At 35.4% G+C, this 21,602-nt stretch overlaps 1 protein-coding gene and 1 pseudogene across 6 annotated transcripts in view; one reads left to right on the forward strand and one right to left on the reverse strand.

Annotated features, from left to right (window-relative positions):
* NFAT5 (nuclear factor of activated T cells 5) overlaps positions 1 to 21,602 on the forward strand; it is a 102,621-nt gene that overhangs the window by 20,719 nt on the left and 60,300 nt on the right. The window lies entirely within an intron of this gene.
* LOC308638087 (large ribosomal subunit protein uL30-like) lies at positions 10,117 to 10,831 on the reverse strand (annotated as a pseudogene). Its single transcript has one exon. The product of its transcript is annotated as a large ribosomal subunit protein uL30-like (transcript).

Here is a 21,602-nt window from a genome sequence, read left to right on the forward strand (position 1 = left end):
ATAGGTGACTTTAAAATTTAAAGGACATCAATTTTTGTGAAATTTATGGTTTTCATCTTTTTAAATTTTAGGGCGAGGGTACTGGGGATTGAACTCAGGGGTGCTCGACCACTGAGCCACACCCTCAGCCCTATTTTGTATTTTATTTAGAGACAGGGTCTCACTGAGTTGCTTAGCATCTCGCCTTTGCTGAGGCTGACTTCAGACTCACAATCCTCCTGCCTCAGCCTTCGGAGCCACTGGGATTACAAGCGTGCACCATGGTGCCTGGCTGGTTTTCATGTTTTAACACACCCCCCTCAGTCTCTTCTTTAAAATATAGTCTAGTTAAAAGATGAATATTATTACTATTATAATATATGTTGATATTTCAGTGTAGAACTCTTAAGAGGTAAGGGTATGTTTTTTGCAGGCAAATAACATTTATTTATTTTTTTTTTTTAAAGAGAGTGAGAGAGGAGAGAGAGAGAGAGAGAGAATTTTTAATATTTTTATTTTTTAGTTCTCGGCGGACACAACATCTTTGTTGGTATGTGGTGCTGAGGATCGAACCCGGGCCGCACGCATGCCAGGCGGGCGTGCTACCGCTTGAGCCACATCCCCAGCCCCAACATTTAATTAATGTATTATAACATCTGGAAATCTTTGGCTTTTAAAATATAAACGTTTAATCTATTGGAATTTTGCTTGTGTCTTTTCTAGGGTATGCATCCTTAACAGAAATGAATTTTCTTTTAGTTGTTGGTTTCATTGATAGTGGTAAACTGCCTTTGTGAGTCTCATTGTTATGAGCTTGCTGTTTTGTTTTGTCTCTTCAGTAGTGATGTGTCATAATTCCAATATAGTGGGTGAGTTGTTAGTGAAGATTCACCTAAAGCTAAGTAATTGTGCTAATTTTAAGTATTGTATTATTCAGTTTTTGATTGATTGATTGATTTTTTTTTATTTTTGGTATCAGGAATTGAACCCAGGGACACTTAACCACTGAGCCACATACATCCCAGCCCTTTTTTTTTTTATTTTTAGTTTTTTATTTTGAGATAGGATCTCACTAAGTTGCTGAGGCTGGCTTTGATCTTTTGATCTTCCTCTAGCCTCCCGAGTTGCTGGAATTACATGCGTGTGCCATTGCACTGTGCTTGATTTCTTTTTTTTTTTTTTTCATTTTTTTGTATTTTTTAATTTGTTTTAATTAGTTACACATGACAGTACAATGACCTTGACATATCATACATTTGAATCAAAATATTTACTTTTTAGTTTTAGGTGGACACAATATCTTCATTTTATTTTTATGTGGTACTGAGTATCGAACTGAGTACCTTATGCATGCTAGGTGAGCACTCTACCTCTGAGCCATAACCTCAGCCCTTTGATTTCTTTAAAAAAATTTTTTTAGAGTACTTTCTCTATGGAATGGAATAATTTACTTTTGGAATATAATAAGGTGTATGCTTGGGAACTTGACATTATGCAAAAAGATGTGAATATAAGAATGGATTCCCACCTGTCCCTGTCTGAGCAATTTAAGAATTTAATCCTATTTATTTATTTTTTTGTGTTGACAATTGAACCCAGTGGTGTTTTGCCATTGAACTACATCCCCAGACCTTTTTGTTGTTTGGACAGAATCCCACTAAGTTGCTTAGGGCCTTGTTAAATTTCTGAGGCTGGTTTTGAACTTAAGATCCTCCTGCCTAAGCCTCCTGAGCTGCTGGGAATACAGGTGTGTTCCATTGTGGCTGGCTTTAATTATTTAAAAAAAAAAAAAATATATATATATATAAATAATAAAAATAAAAATATATATATTATAAAAATAAAAAAAATAGTAGTTGTAGGTAGACACAATATCTTTATTTTATTTATTTATATATGGTGCTGGGGATCAAACCCAGGGCCTCACATACGCTAGGTGAGTGATCTACCGTTGAACCACAACCCCAGCCCCTGGCTTTAATCATTTTAAAATTCAACATTAATAGCTATTTAGTTTATGAAGAAACAAGCAAATTTCAGGTTTAAGTACATATTTCTTTCTAGTTACATTAGTGGCAAATATGAATAAATTAGCTTTATGTATCTTTTTTTTTTTTTTTTTTATAGGGAATTGAACCCAGGGACACTTTATTTAACATTGAGCTATAGCATCCCCAACCCTTTGTATTTTGAGACAGGCCCTTACTCAGCTGCTTAGGGTCTCCCTGAGTTGCCTAGACTGGACTTGAACTTGTGATCCTTCTGTCTCAGCCTCTTGAGTTGCTGGGATTACTGGTATGCACCACTGTGCTTGGCTATTCTGATGTGTTTTGAACATATCATATATGTACAAATCCCTGGTAAATATGAATACATGAATTTATAAAAAAAATCTTAATCAGAATTTTTATTTCAACTTGTCACCTTTTAAAATGGGACTGAGTTCTCTTATTTTTTGGTATATACTGCATTCAAACGTTAGGAGATGCTGGGCATGGGTGGCACATGCCTGTAATCCTAGCAATTGGGAGGCTGAGGCAGGAGGCTCATGAGTTCAAAGCCAGCCTCAACAGATTAGCAAGGTACTTAGCAACTCAGTGAGACCCTGTTTCTAAATAAAATACAGAAAAGGGCTGGGGATGTGGCTTTAGTAGTTAAGCTCCCATAGATTCAATCCCTGGTACCAAAAAAAAAAAAAAAAAAAAAAAAAAATCTAAGGAGGAAGCTGAAATAACATGGCATTTACCAAATGAAGAACTTTAATTCAAATCTCTGATATTGTAGCACAGCTACATTTTTAACAAAATAATTTTGAGAATACAAGTAAGAGTATCATGATCCTAAATTTGGTTGGTGTGGAGATGAAAAGCAAGCCAACTAAATTGAAAGAGGAAAGATGAAGATATAGTTCAGTGTTAGAGTGCTTTGTATGCAAGTCTCTGTGTTTGATCCTAGCACCACACTGAGAGAAAAGAGAAAAGAAAACCACCAAAATAACTTAAGGGGCATTGAGAGAAGGGTAGATTAAAGAGAAGCTAATGAAGGAAGAAAAGAAACAGAAGATAGTGGAAGAGGAATTTCCTGAAAGTTGTTCTAGTAAGGTGTGTCAGAAGGTGGAAATAAGTTAATTAGGAATTTCTTGCTAACACCACAGTTTGACAGGCACAACATCTTTGTTTGTATGTGGCGCTGAGGATCGAACCTGGGCCGCACGCATGCCAGGCAAGCACGCTACCGCTAGAGCCACATCCCCAGCCCGCTAACACCACAATTTGAATGGAGTTTATGAACAGAAGTCAAGTAGTAGTTGATTAGTAAATGAATAGAGAAAGTGGAGGATGGTTGTGAAGAGAACCAAAGGGTAGAAGCTAGGAAATAATGAAAATATGAATCTCTTTTTTTTTTTAGTTGTAGTTGGACACAATACCTTTATTTCACTTATTTTTATGTGGTGCTGAGGATCAAATCCAAGGTCTCGCACATGCGAGGCAAGCGCTCTACCGCTGAGCTGCAACCCCAGACCGAAAATATGAATCTTTTGTGGTGTGAAGTTGAAGATGAAGGTCAGGAATAGTTTTGGAGCCCAAGGAAAAGGGAATCTAGTATCCAGAGTTTCTTCTTTCCTTGGATCCAAAGGCACCAAGGTAAGGAAAGGAAGTATGGTAAATTCATGACCTCAAGTTTGTTTTCTCTGTTAAGAAATAAACTGTCACTTGCCAAGAATGATCAATGTGGGGGAGTGGCTTGGAGAGACTTATTGCTAGGTACAGTGACAAGGAATACTTTTTTTGTAATCCCAGTGACTTTGGAGGCCTAAGCTGGAAGATCACAAGTTCAAGGCCAGCCTCAGCAATTTAGCAAGTCCCTTGGCAATTTAGTAAGACCCTGCCTCAAAATAAAAAAAAAAAAAAAAAAATGAAAAAAACTGGGGATATAGATCCAGGGTGAAGTACCCCTGAATTTAATCCCTAGTATCAACAATAACAACAACAATAAAACACTCCTGAAGTGATTGGAGGAAGATCAAGAATCCATGGGACTATTAGTCTGCATGTTTTGGTTTTCTCCTTTAAAACCTAGAACTAGGAACATGGACTGCTTATTCCTGAACTATACCCCCTACTCTTTTTACTTTTATTTTTTAAATTTGAGACAAGATTGCCCCTAAGTTGCAGAGGTTAGTGGCGAACTTGAAATCCTTCTGCCTCAGCTTTCTTAGTTGCTGGGTTACAGGCATGTACTGCCACTCCCAATGTATCATCACTCTCAGCTTGTCTTCTATTTCTAAATCTCTTCAGCTCTTACATATTTCAGTGAATACTTCAAACTTGACATCTTTTAGTTTTATCTTGTTCTTGTTTGTTTTATTAGATAAAACCATACCCAAATCATTTTATAATCTATAGTATTCTGATTAAGTATATAAGTTTTGGAATCAGCAGGTCTGGATTCAAATCCTTGCTCTGCTGCTTTCTTTAGTAGTATGAATCTCAACTTTAACTTTTCAGTTTATTAAATAAACAACATTTAAAACATAAGATACTTATTTTTCCATCAAGATAATTTTTATAACTAAGATAAATTAGTTATTTAAAAATTTTTTCTTAGCTTATTAAAATCCTTCAAGGTTCAGTTAGGGAAAATAGAGGAAGCTTGGTTATTATCTTTAGTTTAATCTTCATAAATGACACTATATTATAAATCATGTATTTAGAGAATAATGATAGAAGAAAATGTCTTGTGATTGAATGTTATATTTTTTTAAAAGGAAGATATGAAAGTGTGATGAGGGAGAATGTAGCTCAGTGGTAGAGTGTGTGATTAGAATGAGCAAGAGAGGCTCTGAGTTTCATCCTTAGCACCAAAACAAAACTATGATGCTAGTTAATTATTATTATTTTAAAAAAGCAATAGGAAATAGACTAAGATGTTATTTTTAAAAAAAATATTTATTTTTTAGTTGTAGTTGGACACAATACCTTTATTTCACTTATTTATTTTTATGTGGTGCTTAGGATTGAATCCAGGATCTCGCACGTGCAAGGGAAGTGCTCTACCGCTGAGCCACAACCCCAGCCCCCCCAAGACTAAAATGTTATATTGGTAATGTCTTACAACATTTATATTTATTATATTAGCTATAATATACTTAATTATAGTACATTAATAATGAACATTTATTCAATTAATAATGAATGTTTGTTTAATTCTTTATAAGAGTCAGTGGATTCTTGGATTGTTGCATTTAGTCCAGCTTGTCCAATTTTATTATTGTATTTAATCCTGTGGAGCTGGGATTCAAATGGACAGTTGGTACTTACACCCATACCTCCCTGCCCCCTATTGTGACAAATTAATAACTTAGCTGAGATAATATGAATTTAAAGAATCTAGCATTGCATTTGGTACTCGGGAGGTAGTCAGAGATTTTCTTTCCTTGTGGAAGAGATCCCATTGAATTTGTTGGCATATTTTACCTGGTGGTCACATAAGGAATTAACAAAACTTTTTAAAATTGCATTCAAATTCACATAAATTCTCATAACCGAAACATCTTAAAATGTACATTGGTGTGTAGCCAAAAAGAAAAACCCTATACCCATTGAACAGCTCCTCCTCATCCCCTCTTTCTCCTGTTCCTGGCTCCGGGGAATCCACCAGTCTGTCTTCTTTGTTTATGTATTTACCTGTTTGGGGTTTATCTATTATATTTCATAAAAATGAAATTATACAATATGTGACTTTTGTGTTTGGCTTCTTTTATTCAGAAAATTAAAATTTTTTATGTTCTATTTATTTATTTATTTTTGGTGGTGCTGGAGATCAAATCCAGGTTTCACACATGCTAGGCAGATACTCTTATGACTGAGCTATGCTTCATGCTATGATAAGGTTTTGAGATTTATCCACCTTTTATTCCTTTTTATGGGTGTGTGGAGAGCAGCCTGTGCCTAGCCCTGAGTTATTCCATTTTAGAAAGCAGCAGTTTACCATGAAGTCATTCCATTTTGAGTATAAGTGCTTAGGAAGAATGACTTGATAACTCGTCTTAGCAAATAAATCAAATGTTCATATAGAACTCACAGAAAACAAAAATCAAACAAAAATCCCAGCTGCACAGCACAATCATAAAATACAAACTGATAAATAAATTCATTGTGCTAATAAAAATTGCTACCTTTGGCCAGGTTTAGTGGTGCATGCCTGTAATTCCAGCAGCTCTGGACATTGAGGCAGGAAGATTGCAAGTTCAAATCCAGCCTCAACAATTTAGCAAGGCCCTAAGCAACTTAGCAAGACCCTGTCTCAAATTAAAAATAAATAAATAAATAAAGGCTGGAGATATGTATGGCTCAGAGATTAAGCTGCTGGGTTGACCCTGCTACTAAGAAAAAAAAAAGATTGGTGTGGAATAAAATAATGTGGGATTGCCATGGTCAGGATACCAAGTGAGCCATGAATACTTAATGAATTTTAAAGACAATGAAATTGTAGCTTGTGTATTTATTTTTACCCAATAAATTCGGGCATTGGTGAAAGACACAAACATGGCTGGTCTGTATCAGCTCACAACAGGGTGAATACTATTCTATTTTGTTTGGTTACCCTGATTTATTTATCCATTCATCCATTGATGGACTTTTGGGTTGTTTCTGCCTTTTGGCTATTGTGAATAGCACCACTGTACACATGCTTTGAATATGCATGTACATGTATTTGAGTCCCAAATTTTAATTCTTTTAAGTATGGCAAATGTTTTCTTTTTAAAAAAGAAATTATCTTTTACTGATTTAATGCTCTTTATGAATCTGATAAGTTCTATGAAAGTTTGTTCTTTTTTTTTTTAAATTGGATGTACAGCATCCTTATTTTATCATTTAGAAGATATTGTAGGCAGTTTCTTTCTTCTTTTTTTTTTTTCATTTGTAGATAGACACAATATCCTTATTTTATTTATTCATTTTTATCTGGTACTGAGGATCGAACCCAGTGCCTCCCACATGCTAGGCAAGCTCTACCACTGAGCCACAACCCCACCCCTGTAGGCAGTTTCTTTTTCATTAAATTTGCTTTTGGGGAGAATTCAAGAAAGTTGAAACTACTTGCTATTCTAGTCTTTTAACTTTTACTAAGTTTCTTCGGGAAAGATTCATCTTTTGTCTTCCTTTCTTCCCATTTCATAAACAGATTACAACTGTGCAACTCTAGTGTAGAGATTGAAAACTCCAGTGTCTAAGATGTAAGGCCAATCATTGCAATGATCTAAAAGGTATTTTCTATAACTGAAGAATACAATATAAGGGAATAGCTCCAGCTTTTCTTGTGGGAATATAGGGTTAATATTGCCAGATCTTATGATTTGTCAAGAGAAGCCAAAGTCTGGATTTTTATGTAAAATATGTTAATTCAATGTTTGGAATTAATTAAAAATGTTTTAAAACATTCTGAAGGCCAGACTGAACCCACCTATAGTCAAGATAGGTCCTGAAGGAAGTATAAGATGAGTAGAAAGGAAAGCTGTGTATTTTGAATTAATATTAAAGTCATCTTGAAATGGACATGAGCTAGTTATCTGCCCTTGGAATAACACGAAATAATGCCCATGCAGTATCTCCATATCACCTCCTCATTGCATACCCTTTTCAGGGAATCCATTATAGCTTTCATTTATGTTATTAGAGCTCCAGTTAATATAATAGTTTTAGATGTGTTGTACACATTATTGGTAGTGCTCACAACTCTACAAGATCGGTGTTACCTCTTTTTTTTTTTTTTTAAATAAATGAGACAGGGCTGGGGTTGTGGCTCAGTGGTAGAATGCTTGCTTAGCATGTGTGAGGCACTGGGTTCTATTCTCAGCACCACATATAAATAAATGAATAAAATAAAGGTCCATCAGTGTTTAAAAATATTAAAAATAATAAATGAGACAACAAAGTCTTCCTGTATTAAGTAATTTGCCCAAGATCACACAAAAAATGTAATTGAGCTATTGTGATTATGATTGAAAGCCCCGTTCTGACTACCTTTGCTCTTTCCTTATGACATGCTACGTACCTCTTATTTATTATGACCAGTATTGGTATATAGTAGTGTTCCACTTATCAGGAGAGGTTAAATTCTAAGATTCACATTGGATGCCTGAAACCATGAATAGTGTCAATACATATGTTTTTTCCTACATGTACCTACCCATGATAAAGTTTGGGTGTGGTTGATGCATACTTATAATCCCGGCTACTCAGGAAGCTAAATAGGAAAGGTAACAACTTTGAGGCCAGTTTAGGTAACTTAGTGAGACTCCAGCTTGAAAAATAAAGGGCTAGGGATATAGCTCAGTGGTAGAGTGCTGCTGGGTTTTGTCCCTAGTACTGGGGGAAAAAAAGTTTTATTTAGAAATTAGAAATATGCTGTAATAAAATCACTGTTATCTCTAGTCTTGCCCTTTGGGCCCATTATTAAGTAAAATGAGGGTTACTTGAATAAAAGACTGTGATTAGTAGATTTGCTGGACAAGGGGATGATTTACATTCCTGGAGATGGGCAGGGTGAGATTTCTTCGTACTACTCAGTATGGTACACAATTTAAAATATAGGAATTGTTTATTTCTGGAATTTGACATTTAATATTTTTGGGCCATGGTTGGCCATTTCTGACCAAAACCTGAGAGGTCTAAAATTTTTCAAAAATTTTGGAACAAGGTCTCACTAAATTGCCCAGGCTGACCTTGAGCTTGCAATCCTGCTTGCTGCTTCAAGCCCCTGAGTAGCTGGAATTACAAGTTTGTATGACTGTGATTTGTCAAGAGAAGCCAAGCTCTGATTATCAAGTTGAAGTCCACTTACTTCCATTTGGCCTTAAACCATTTGCCTTCATCGCTCCTTTGCTACTTCTTTGACAAAAATATCAAGAAGTACATTTTGCCATATCAAGTACATGTATTCTTTCAAGTTCTTCCTTTTTTGAGCTAAATAAGGTATTTTCACTTTTTTTTTTTTTTTTTTTTTTGCTACCAGGGATTGAACTCAGGGATACTCAACTACTGAGCCACATCCCCAGTTCTATTTTGTATTTTATTTTGAGACAGGGTCTCATTGAGTTGCTAAACGCCTTACCATTGCTGAGTCTGGCTTTGAACTCATGATCCTCCTGTCTCAGCCTCCTGAGACATTGGGATTACAGGCAAGCACCACCTTGCTCGGCTAGCTTATTTCCTCAGGCTTCTTGCTGGGTTTCTGTTCTCTGGGCTGCTCAAAATAACCACACAAGTCACATGGATAGTCTACCTTCAGGACAGATTCCAGCCAGGTGTGGTGGTGCATGCCTGTAATCTCAGTAGTTTGGGAGGCTAAAGCAGGAGGATCACAAGTTCAAGGCTAGCCTCAGCAATTTAGTGAGGCTCTAAGCAACTTGGCATGACCTTGTCTCAAAATAAAATATGAAAAAAAAGGGCTGGGGATGTGGCTCAGTGTGGCTCTTTGGGGTCGTTGTGAGGGCTTCTCTGACCTTAAGGGTCTGCAGGAAGAGAGAGAGCGCACACGTGCTGACCCCTTTTATTGAGGAGAAGCTATTCAGATGAGGCAAGGGGTCAGATTTCAGGGGGCTGAGTCTATCTTCATGATAGACTGACATCTAGGTAGGCCACAACCAAGGGCACAGTAAGAGAAGGGGACACACACAAGGCACTTCCATGGAAGATTCTATCCTAAACAGGGAAAGGGGTAATATTACAAAGGGAACAGGTAAGCAAAGCTCCACCCATGGGGCTGTAGGAAGACAGGCCCAGGCAGGAAGACACAAGTCACTTGAACCCTAGAAGAGCAGGGCAGTCTAGCAGCAGGGTGCTGCCCAGCAGGGGAGTTAACTCAGTCACTTGTGAGGTTGGTTTCCCACAGCTTCTTTTCCCATTTTTCCTCTTTTTTTTTTTTTTTCCTTAGATGGTCTCTCAGCAACCTATGTCCTCCCACAGTGTCTGTTTTCTTTCTTCTTCCTCCCCCCCTCCCTCTTATCTTTTCTCCTCTACTTAAAAACCCAGGGTCTCACATGTGCTAGTTAAGTGTCTACCTCTGAGCTGTATTCCTAGCTGCCCCCTCTTTTATTAACTGACCAGATTACAAAATACCATGATAGATACCTTAGTTCATCCTTTTAATAAGCCTGTTGATCTGGTCTTCCCTGTTGCCAGCATCTACACTTTCTACAAAATGGATGGTCTTTTTCTTCATTCCACCTGTTAGAGAAGATAATTTGAAGGACCACAGGAAGTTATTTGCCACTTTGAAGCATTTCCCAACAGTGTATATCCTCTATGCAGATGATGTCATATTTACTAAGATATTGAGCAATCAAAGCATTGTCTGTCAAGGCAATTCATTTCTTATTGATTTTGCCATATCCATGCTTGTAGTTCATTCATTGACTTTAGGTCTGGGTACCCCCATACAGTATATGGTTCCATGATCCTTAGCATGTTAATTTAATCCTTGTTGAGGTTAATGAAGTTGCCATTGAAGATCTGGCAAAGGCGAAAAAGTTTTCCTTTGGGCTCACACCATTAATCCCTCTGATACTGATGACAAGTGCCAACTTAGTTTCTGCAGGTACATAGAAGTTGCCAGATTTTCTTGCCATTCCAGCCCATTTGAATCTCTGTTTTGTACATCTTCCTATATTGTTTGTGGTAATTCTTGGCTTTTTCATAGATATGCTTCCTCTGCCTTTCAAAGCATCTTTTGGGCAGACTTTTCCTCAAGGGCTTTACCTTTAGCTCTGTGTAATTCCTTCACTTTTTCTTAAGGTTTCTGGCACAGCAGGAACCTTCTTTTTCTTCTCTTTGGCACCCTCCATGGTTCCAGCCAGAAAAAAAGACCCCCCTCTGCCTTTTTGGGACAAGGTCTCACCAAGTTGCCCCTGGTGACCTTAAATTTGTAATCCTACTGAGTAGCTGGAATTATCAGCATGCACCACTGCATCCTGCTCCTAGTATCTATTTGCTCATTCATACACTCATCAATTGAGTGCCTGTTTGTGTCAAGCACTGTGCTGTTTGCTGAGGAAACTGTGAATGAGACTGACTTATCCATTGTCCTTGTGATATGTATAATCTAATAGGCAGTTACTGAAAAATATGTGATAAATATTCTGGTAAGATAAATACATAGGAGGAATATCTAAGATTGAAGTGATCAGGAAAAGCTGGTTAGAAAGGTATGAGTTGAAAGGGGCTGTAGGAAGGTCAGTGTTTCAGGCAAAACCAGTGGCATTTATAGAGAAATACAGGTGGAGGAATGAAAATTATTGTATCTCAATGACAATGTGTAGGAAAGATGAGAATGGAGATGGAGAGATAAGTCTGCAGAGTCATAAAATAGGCACTCAAATATTCATTCAATAAATGTTTAATTAGTATTTTTATGTTATTTTATATCATGCTAACATAACTATAAAGTTTAATAGCCTAGTCTTCACTGTTGCTGCTATGAACTATCAAACTAGGCTTTAGAAAGTTTCTGAGTCTGTTTTGTTTATTGTTATTGATTGCTGTATGATAGGTTGTGCTGACTTTATTATATCTTACCCAGAAGTTACCTTTTCGAAGAATCTTTTATTGATTACTCAAGACCTTTCCCTCCTGTCTCTGGTCTTTAATTATAATTATTGTCAAGGGTTTGTGTATATACTTATTTCAACTACATTTTCAGGTCTTTGAGGATAGAAACGACTGTATCTTTTTCTTGTGGTGTTGGGGATTGAACCCAGGGCCTTATGTATGCTCAGCAAGTGCTGTATTACTGAGCTACATCTCCACCCCACTAATGTCTTTAATTTGCTTTAAATTCTTTTACCTGGAGTATAAAGGATATGTGTAATTTTGTAGCTTGCCAAGATGTACTGTTTTGTGGCTGGCTTAAGCCAGTATTTTTTACATAGGTCACATACAATATTCTTGAATATTAAGTTAAATAACCTAATAATTTTTCAAATTTATTAAAGGCTGTCAAGTGGAACATGTTAATATGAATACTCTTATTTTCTCTGAGCAAAGAAAAGAACATATTGATATGGGTTAAAATTACAACAGAATGATTTCTGCTGTAAACTAAGATTAGAGACTAGATTTTGCCCTCCTGCCTGAAATGTCAAACATTGAAAAAAGCACCCCCCAAAAAAAATATGAGATGGGGGGTGGGGATTAACATTAGACTCAAAACACTCTTGTCTTGCCTAAGAAGGCATAAAGGCTGTCTTAGTCAGCCTTGTCATCATCATCATGACCAAAATACCTGACAAGAACAATTGGAGGAGGAAAAGTTTATTTGGGGGCTTAGTGTTTTAGAGGTGTCAGTCCATAGATGGCCAACTCTATTGCTCTGGGCCAAAGGTAAGGCAGAGCATCATGGAAGAAGGGTATGATGGAGGAAAGCAGCTCAGAACATGACAATAAGGAAGCAGAAAGAGCCTGCTCCCCAAACCACCGACAAAATATAAACCCCATGGGAATGCCCCCATGACCCACCTCCTCCAACCACACCCTACCTGCCTGTGGTTACCACCCAGTTAATCCCTACTAGTGAATTAATGCACTGGTCAGGTTAATGCTCTAATAACCCTATCACTTCACTTTTGAACTTTCTTTCATTGTCTCATATATGAGCTTTTGGGAGACACCTCATAATCTAAACTATAACAAAGGCAAAACCTGAAAGGATCAAACTGTTTTCCCTAGAACTTAACAATATCACACAAAGCTTAAGAATATTTATATCAGTATTAAAATAATCAGCATAGAATAAGATAAAATTCTCAATATCTGCTATCAAATCCCAAATCACTAGTCATAGAAATAGGCATAAAATTGTAGCACTTGGAGAAAAATCATTAAATTGAGGCAGATACAGGGCTTTGTGGCTTTTTTTTTTTTGGTCTGCACCAATATCTTGCATGATTCCTTTTATGTAAAACTCAAAAAACAAAATTGTATGGTGATAGAAGTCAGAAGATTGGTTACCCCTTCTAGGGAGTGATGGTCTTTCAAGAAGCATGAGGGAGAATTCTTAATCTGCCAGCTGATGGTTATGTGTGTATTCACTTTAAAAAATTTTGTTCAAGACTTAAGATTTTTATACTTTACTATTGTATATGTTATATTTTAGTAAAAAATTAAAACTTTTAGAAGTTGATTCTAAAATTGACATAAAATTAGTAATAATTATGCATATTCCTATATACTTTATAATCAAAACACTTTTCATTTGTCAGTATTATTCATATGAAAGTACTTTATAAGTACTGTCATTTATTTTTAAAATAATTTTATATTTTTTAGAACTTTTTTCTATTTACAGATTGCATTGTAACACAGAGGATTATACAAGTTAACCTCTCAATTGCTATAGTAAAATGACATTTAAAAAATATTTGTAAGAATCCTAAAAAGTCTTGTTCATCAATATAGTAACATCTAGTTAATATAGCACTAACATTTTTTTTTTTTTTTTTTTTTTTTTTGGTAAGAAAGTGTTAAGCTTTCATAGAACAAACACTAATTGTATCAGAGAATGACCAGGACTAATTGTACCAGAGAATGACCAGGAGGGGATGCAAAAGAATAACATGTTGTCAGTGGGTTAGTTTTACTCATTAAGAATCTTTGATCTTTGCCCAACAGAGGTAATTAATAGACAATTTCTCTCAGACTCAAGATAACAAGATCTATGTTAGTTTCTTTAGGTATTTAGTAAACATGTATGAAATCTTAAATATCAGTCTAAAATCATCTACCACCATGTGATATAGTTGTCATTTTGGTCAGGAAAGATGCATAACGTTGATTTTCTTTTTTCTTTCTTTTTTTTTTTTTTTGATATGTTATTGTAATTGTTTTTTCCTCAAGGTTTTAAAAATTGAGATAATCTGTGGAATAAGGTGGTTTATCCCTGTTGCTATTTTCTTCTAGTCTTCAGAAAAAAATCAGTATCAGTACTTTTTTTTTTTTGTACCAGAGATTGAACTTAACCACTGAGCCACATCCCCAGCCTTATTTTATTTATTTATTTTTTTAAATTGAGACAGGGCCTCACTACATTGATGAGGCTGGCTTTGAAATTGTGATCCTCCTACTTCAGCCTCAATATCAGTTCTTTATTAAAGAGGTAATAAACTAAGGTCAGTCCGTTTTCATTCTGAGGTTGAATTTCATAATTTAAACTAATGACTCAGCCAGAATCACCTGTAGAGCTTTATAAAAATACTCGTTCTATGGTCCTGTTTCCTGTAAATCATCCCAAGTGTCTGGGATTACAGGCATGAGCCATCATACACGACAATTAGACTGCTTTTTCAAGACAAAGCCAATAATATACATAAAAGAATTAAAATGTTAATTCTACTTGTTTCTTTTCATTTGCAGTATTATGTATGCTCATACATATGTGATTAGTTTAAAAAAGGATTTATTTAAGATAGTTATAAAACAGATCTCTATTCAGTATTGATGTTGTAAACGTTTAGTGAAATTCTATTTTAAGTGTGTACTGTAAAGTTTTTAAGATAAATGTAGATTATTTTTCTGCTGCTTATATTTCAGAAATGCTCATTTTATTAATAATGCATTTAAATGTGAGTTTAGTAAAGTTAGAAAAGAAATTGGAGTCTCCCTCTCTCTTTAGCATGTTTTTTAGACCATCTGGCTGCTGTAACAAAAAAACCTTCGACTGGGTAATTTGTAAATAATACACATTTATTGCAAATAGTTCTGGGTGCTAGGGAGTCCAAGATCATGAAACCAGCAAATTTGGTGTCTGGTAAGGGCTTGTTCTCTTCTAAGGTGGAACCTTCTTGTATCCTCACATGCTGGTAGGGGTAAATGTTTTTTCCTTACGTTCTGGAAGAAGCAAGGCAGCTTCCTTCAATCTTTTTGTTGTTATTGTTTTTTTGGGGGATACTGGTAAACCAGAGTTGTTTACCACTGAACTACATTTATGTTTTTTGTTTTGAGCCAGGGTCTTATAAAGTTACTGAAGCTGGCCTTGATCCTCCTGTCTTAACCACCTGAGTTGCTGGAATTACAGGCATGTGACACTGCGCCCAGGTCATTCAGTCTCTTTTTTTAATAAGGACATTAACCCATTCATGGTAGCAGATCCCTCATGAGTTATTTCCTAAATGTCCTCCCATCTTAATGCTGACACATTGGGTTTTAAGTTCCAGCATGAATTTTGGAAGTATATTAGCATTCAGACCACAGCTGCAGGCAAACAAGCAATCATAATAATTTAAACCCATTAGAATGAAATGTTCACTGAATCAGGTTTTTTGGTCTATTTTGATATATTCCCAGAACCTAGGACACTGCTTTGTGTACATCAGTTAAATATTTGTTGAATGAATGAGTACATGAATAAATAAATGAGAATATTTAATGAATGTACTTCATTCTGTAGTAGGTAGTATTTCTTCACTTCTGATATAATCATGTTTTACCTCACTTTTATTGGCAGTATTTCTGAAATACTATGAAAAGTATAATTTTCCTGAAGTCTCTTTCACAACTGAGTACATTAAGAATTTTTTTTTTTGTAGTTGGACACAACACCTTTATTTGATTTATTTATTTGTTTGTTTGTTTGTTTGTTTTTATGTGGTGCTAAGGATTGAACCCAGCGCCTCAGATAGGCAAGAGCTCTACCACTGATCTACAACCCCAGCCCCTATGTTAAGAATTAGTAGTTTCTTTATTATCTGAATGAGATTTAAGAATAAGTTTTCTTAGATAAGTTTTTTTGTGTGTGTGTGTACATAATATAGACAGCTGGGCGTGGTGACACACACCTGTAATCCCAGCCACTCTGGAAGTTGAGGCAGGAAAGTTGTGCCGCAATTTAGGGAGACCCTTTCAAAATATAAAAAGGGCTGAGGGACATAGGTCTGTGGTAGACCATCCCTGGGTTCAATTCCCAAGACCACAATTAAACAAAACAAACAAGCAAACAAAAAACCAAATAACTATCAGTAACTTTATAAAGAAATGAATCTAGTTCCAAGACAGATTTAGTATAAAAACAAAAGTAAAGGGAAAAAAACAAAACAACAACAAACCCAAAGCAAAGTAAAAGCAGGATATATAATGAGCAGCATCAATTGCTAGAACTTTCTCCTATTTATTACTTGATCTTTCTCCTATTTATGTATCACTTGGATGCCCCATAGGCATCTCAAATTCATCATTTAAAACTGCATTCACCCTGCTTGGGTTGTGGCCTAGCACGTTCAAGGTCCTGGGTTCAATTCTCAGCACCACGTAAAAATAAATAAATAAAATAAAGGTATTGTATTGTGTCCAAATACAACTAAAAAATAAATATTTTTTTAAAATACTGAATTCACCATCTTTCCTGATGTACTCTTCCTCTTGTATTCTCTATCATGGGAAATGGCTTCACCTTCTATCAATTTTCCTGAGGTGGAATTCTTATGACTTACTTAGAATTCGTTTTTTCTTTCATTTTGCTCTCCAACCAGTCATCCAGTTCAATTTGCCTATTTCCTAAACATCTTTATATTTTGTCACTGTTCTTATTACCACTACCTTGGTTCAGAAATTTGTTATTTTGTTATTATAAAAACCTTACTGATTTGCATCTCTATGACTATTGTGCATATCCCTAGTATATAAATCTGAGCTTATTAGTTCTTTGCTTAACATCCTCAGGCTCCATATGCATTGTGGAATATAATTTTTATATTCTTAGCATCATACTCGAGTTGTTTCATAACATGGCCTCTCCCTGCTTTTAGTAGGTTAATCTCCTTTTCCTCCTCATAATTCCCATGTTATAGGGAGTTAACTGAATTACTTGAAAAACTGAAATAGCTGAAATACAAATACTCTTCTTGTTTAGGTTTGTTTTTATAACTTCTCTCTTTTCTGAAATCTTTCTGCTAAATAACTATTTTGGTGTTCATAATTGACCTAAGGTATCACATCATATGTGGAGTTCTGTTTGATTCTCTACAGATAATTTTAAATGTTCCCTCTTCTGTATTTATTTAATATCCTGTACTTCCCTCCCTTTCCATATTTTAAAACATTTGTTCTAATTAGTTCCACATTTTTTATTGGTGCATTATAGTTGTACATCATGGGATTTTTCATTACATATTCTTACATGCACACACTCTAACAATATAATTCGGCCAATATCACTCTCCAACACTTGCCCCCGCCCCACTTCCTATACTGATCTCCCTTTGATTTTTACTAGATCCCACCACATCTTTTTTTTCCTTTTGTCTCTCTACCTTCCACATTTAAAACATGATTCCTGACCTTCTGAGTCTGGTTTATTTTGCTTAACATGATGGTCTCAAGTTCCATCCATTTTCCTACAAATGATACAATTTGGTTCATTTTCATGGCTGAATAAGACTCCATTGTGGGGACTGGGGTTGTGGCTCAGTGGTAGAGCGCTTGCCTAGCATGTGTGAGGTGCTGAGTTCGATCCCCAGCACAACATTAAACAAAACAAAACAAAAAACCTAAATAAACAAAGGTAGTGTGTCTATCTACAACTAAAACAAACAAATACCTCCATTGTGTATATAAACCACATTTTCTTTTATCCATTCATCCGTTGTTGAACACCTAGGTTCCATAGTTTGGCTATTGTGAATTATGCTGCTGTAAACATGGGTATGCACAAGTATTAGTATGATGACTTTAAATTTTTTTAAATATGTTTTTTAGTTGTTGCTAGACCTTTATTTTATTTATTTATACACGATGCTGCGAATCGAACCCAGTGCCTCACACATGCCAGGCAAGTGCGCTACCGCTGAGCTTCAGCCCCAACCCCATGACTTTAATTATTTAGGATAAATACTGAGGAATGATGTAGCAGAGTCATATGGTGGTTTCATGCCAAGTCTTTTGAAGAACTTCCACATTGATTTCCATAGTAGTTGTACTAATTTATAGTTCCACCAATAGTAGTGTTTCTTTTTTTCCACATCCCCTCCAGATTTTTTGTTGTTTATATTATTTATTTATTGGTGGTGCTGGGAATTGAACCCAGGACCTTATGCCTGCTAGACAAGCACTCAACCAACTGAGTTATATCTCCAACCCTGTTGTTTTTATTCTTGATGACTGCCATTCTGACTGGTGTGAGATGAAATTTCACTGTAGTTTTGATTTGCATTTCCCTAATTGCTAATGGTGTTGAATATTTTTCATATATTTTTGGCCATTTGTATTTCCTCTTTTGAGAAATGTCTGTTTAATTAATTTTCCCATTTATTAATTGGGTTATTTGGTTTTTTGGTGTTAAGTTTTTTATGTTATTTATATATTCTAGATATTAATCCTCTGTCCAAAGAATAGCTAGCAGAGATTCTCTCCCATTCTGTAGGTTCTCTCTTCACATTTCTAATTGTTTCTTTTGCTGTGCAAAATTTTTTTTAATTTGATGCCATTCCCTTTCTTAACTTTTGGCATTATTTCCTGAGCTTTAGGGGTCCCATCTTGTACTTGAAACTCATTATGCATTATTTAAAACTTGCTTGATTTTATTTTCTCTAGTCTGTGGTTGTCACTGTTTCAAGTTTCAGAGCATTTTGAATTTTTTGATTAGTGATGCTCAGCCTACATATACATACCTGTATACTATCATGAGTTCACACTAACACCCCAGGTGCAACTCAGTTATCTTAGGGTTCCTTCTTCCTGGAATAAGTGAACAGAAATTCCCCCCCCCCTTTTTTGTGGTTCTGGGGATTGAACCCAGTGTTGCTTTACCGCTGAGCTACATTCCTAGACTTTTTTATTTTTGAGACTGGGTCTCACTGGCCTTAAACTTTCATCTTTCTGCCTCAGCTTCTCAAATTGCTGGGATTACAGGCATGAACCATCGGGCCTAGCCAAACATCTTATATATTGCTTTTTTCCATATATATATATATATATATATTTAAAAATATATATAAATATATATAAGCTCTCTGTATAGGGCTGAGGTTGTGGCTCAGTGGTAGAGGGCTCACCTAGCACAGCGAGGCCCTGGGTTCAATCCTTAGCAACACATAAAAATAAATAAATAAAATAAAGGTATTGTGTCCAACTATGACTTTAAAAAAAAAAATCATTGTATAGATGTGAACCAGCAGCATTAGTGGTATACAATTTAACAAAAATTATCCTATTGAAAAATTATCCTATTTGTAGCAGCTCTCTGAGGCTGTGCCCTGTCCATGAATAGTTCTACTTCTATTGTATTTTTTAAAAAGTATATATTTTAGTAAAAAGTGAGAGGAAGTGTGGGTGTTTCAGGGGTTCACATCTTCCTGGAACAAGAAATAACAGAATAAAGCAGCAGAGAATGGCATGTAGGTGGTCACAGTATGCCCAACTGAAAAAAAAGCTTAACTATTAAGTTATCAATTTTTTCTTTCTCTCTTACTATTCTGTGCCCTCAGGATAGAATTTCTGTATACTTTGAACATGGTGTATTATAGTGAAATTCGTCCACTCCCTCATTGCTGGTGTTGAAGAATAAAGACTGAATTGATCCAGAAATAATTGGTGACATAAATGAATCAATTAGAGTTTACAGAATGACCAAACAAGCAAGCCAGCCATGTCAACCCATTTTTATATTGTTGCCTTTCCACCCTTTCCACTTGGGAAGAATTAATTTGTTCTTAATATTTGAGAATGGGGGTTTCATTTCCTTCATTCCTCCTTCCAGTTGCCCTATGCTCAGCACTGTTGCACCGATAAAAGACAAATTCTTTTTTTTTTTAAGTTGTTGGTGGACCTTTATTTTATTCATTTATTTAAATGTGGTGCTGAGAATCAAACCCAGTGCCTCACACATGCTAGGCACTGAACCTTGACCCCAGCCCTAAGACAAATTCTTGATATTCTGAATCTGTACCCTTTTCTGCTTAATTTCTTTTCTCAAACCCTATATTAATAATTTATGTTAATGGAGTTACTATATTGCATTAAATGTATTTCTGCCATGTTAATACTTAAGTAATGTACTTACATTGGAATTTTGGTCAACTTAAATTCATAGTGAACCATAGATGAGTTGTTTAAACATTATTACACAAATTATTACCAACATTAATAGAGAAAAACATGTAAGAAAACAACCAGCTCAATTGTTAGGCTAAAGAAAGACTTCCCGTAGAAAACAAAATTAAAACTTCTAGATTTAACAAACTGCAGGGGAAAATGAACACATATAAGTGCTGTGCAACTTTTTTTTTTTTTTTTTTGGTACTAGGGATTTAACCTCAGGGGTGCTTCACCATTGAGCTATATCCCCAGTCTTTTTTTTTTTTAATATTTTTTTAGTTATTGATGGACCTTTATTTTATTTATTTATATGCAATGCTGAGAATCAAATCCAGAGCCTCACACATGCTAAATAAGTGCTCTATCACTGAGCTACAACCTCAGTCCTTTTTATTTTTAATTTTGAGATAGGGTCTTGATAAATTGCCCAGGCTGGACTTGAATGTCTCAGCTTCCCGAGTTACTGGGATTACAGACATGCACCACTGTGCCCAGCTGCTGTGAACTTTTTGATCAGCCATTTTATATATATATATATATATAATTTTTAACTATACCTTTATTTTATTTATTTATTTTCATGGGCCTTGCACGTGCTAGGCGAGTACTCTACCACTGAGCCACAACCTCAGTCCCATTGACCAGCTATATAATCTTCAGTAAATTTTACCTTATTCCTTTAGGGGTATGTATTTTAGTTAATCATTATTTGTGATGAATTATGAAATATACAATATATCCTTCTTAAACCTCTCTCATTTCCAGGTTTGAAATCTTTGTTCAAGTTGTTGGTATAATAACCAACCTCCCTCAGGTTGAACTTTTACTTTTTGAGTGCTATTTGTTAAAACTCATCTATTTTATTAAGTTGACACTTCTTCATCTTGTTTAAAAACTTTTTGAGATTTTCATCACTTAATTTAGTGAATTTAGTATAACTCTGCCTACAGCATTTTCTTTGCCCTCAGTAGAATAGCCTTAAAGGACATATTGGTTTGTAATCTGGCCTTCTTCACAATTTTGCTTTTTACAAATGTCCATGAAGTTTATCAGAAACTGCTTGCTCTTAGGTAATTCTCATTTGTGCTTTCTCTCCCTTTTTGTTAAAACAGCCAGCTTTATTGATTCATGCTTTACATATAAAAGTTTACCCATATAGGGCTGGGGTTATGGCTCAGTGGTAGAGGGCTTGCCTAGCACCTATGAGGCACTGGGTTTGATCATCAGCACCACATAAAAACTTATAAATAAAATAAAGTTATTGTGTCCATCTATAACTAAAAATTTTTTTAAAAAATTTACCCATTTAAAGGAATACACTTAGTATATTTGCAGAGTAATCTAATTTGGAACATTTTTATCACTCCAGAAAGAAATCTTATTTTTTCGCCCTCCATGTCCCCCCACTGATTTTACTACTGACTTTTGTAAAAGAAATCTTTTCTCAGAAACTGTCTTTCCATTATGGATTTCCCATTCTGTTTCTAAATATTTTGTTTTTTATAAACCTTCATTGTTTCCTTATCTTTCTAAACTAAT

This window comes from Spermophilus citellus, assembly GCF_964194105.1.
Source record: "Spermophilus citellus genome assembly, chromosome: 18".
Classification (NCBI taxonomy): Eukaryota; Metazoa; Chordata; class Mammalia; order Rodentia; family Sciuridae; genus Spermophilus; species Spermophilus citellus.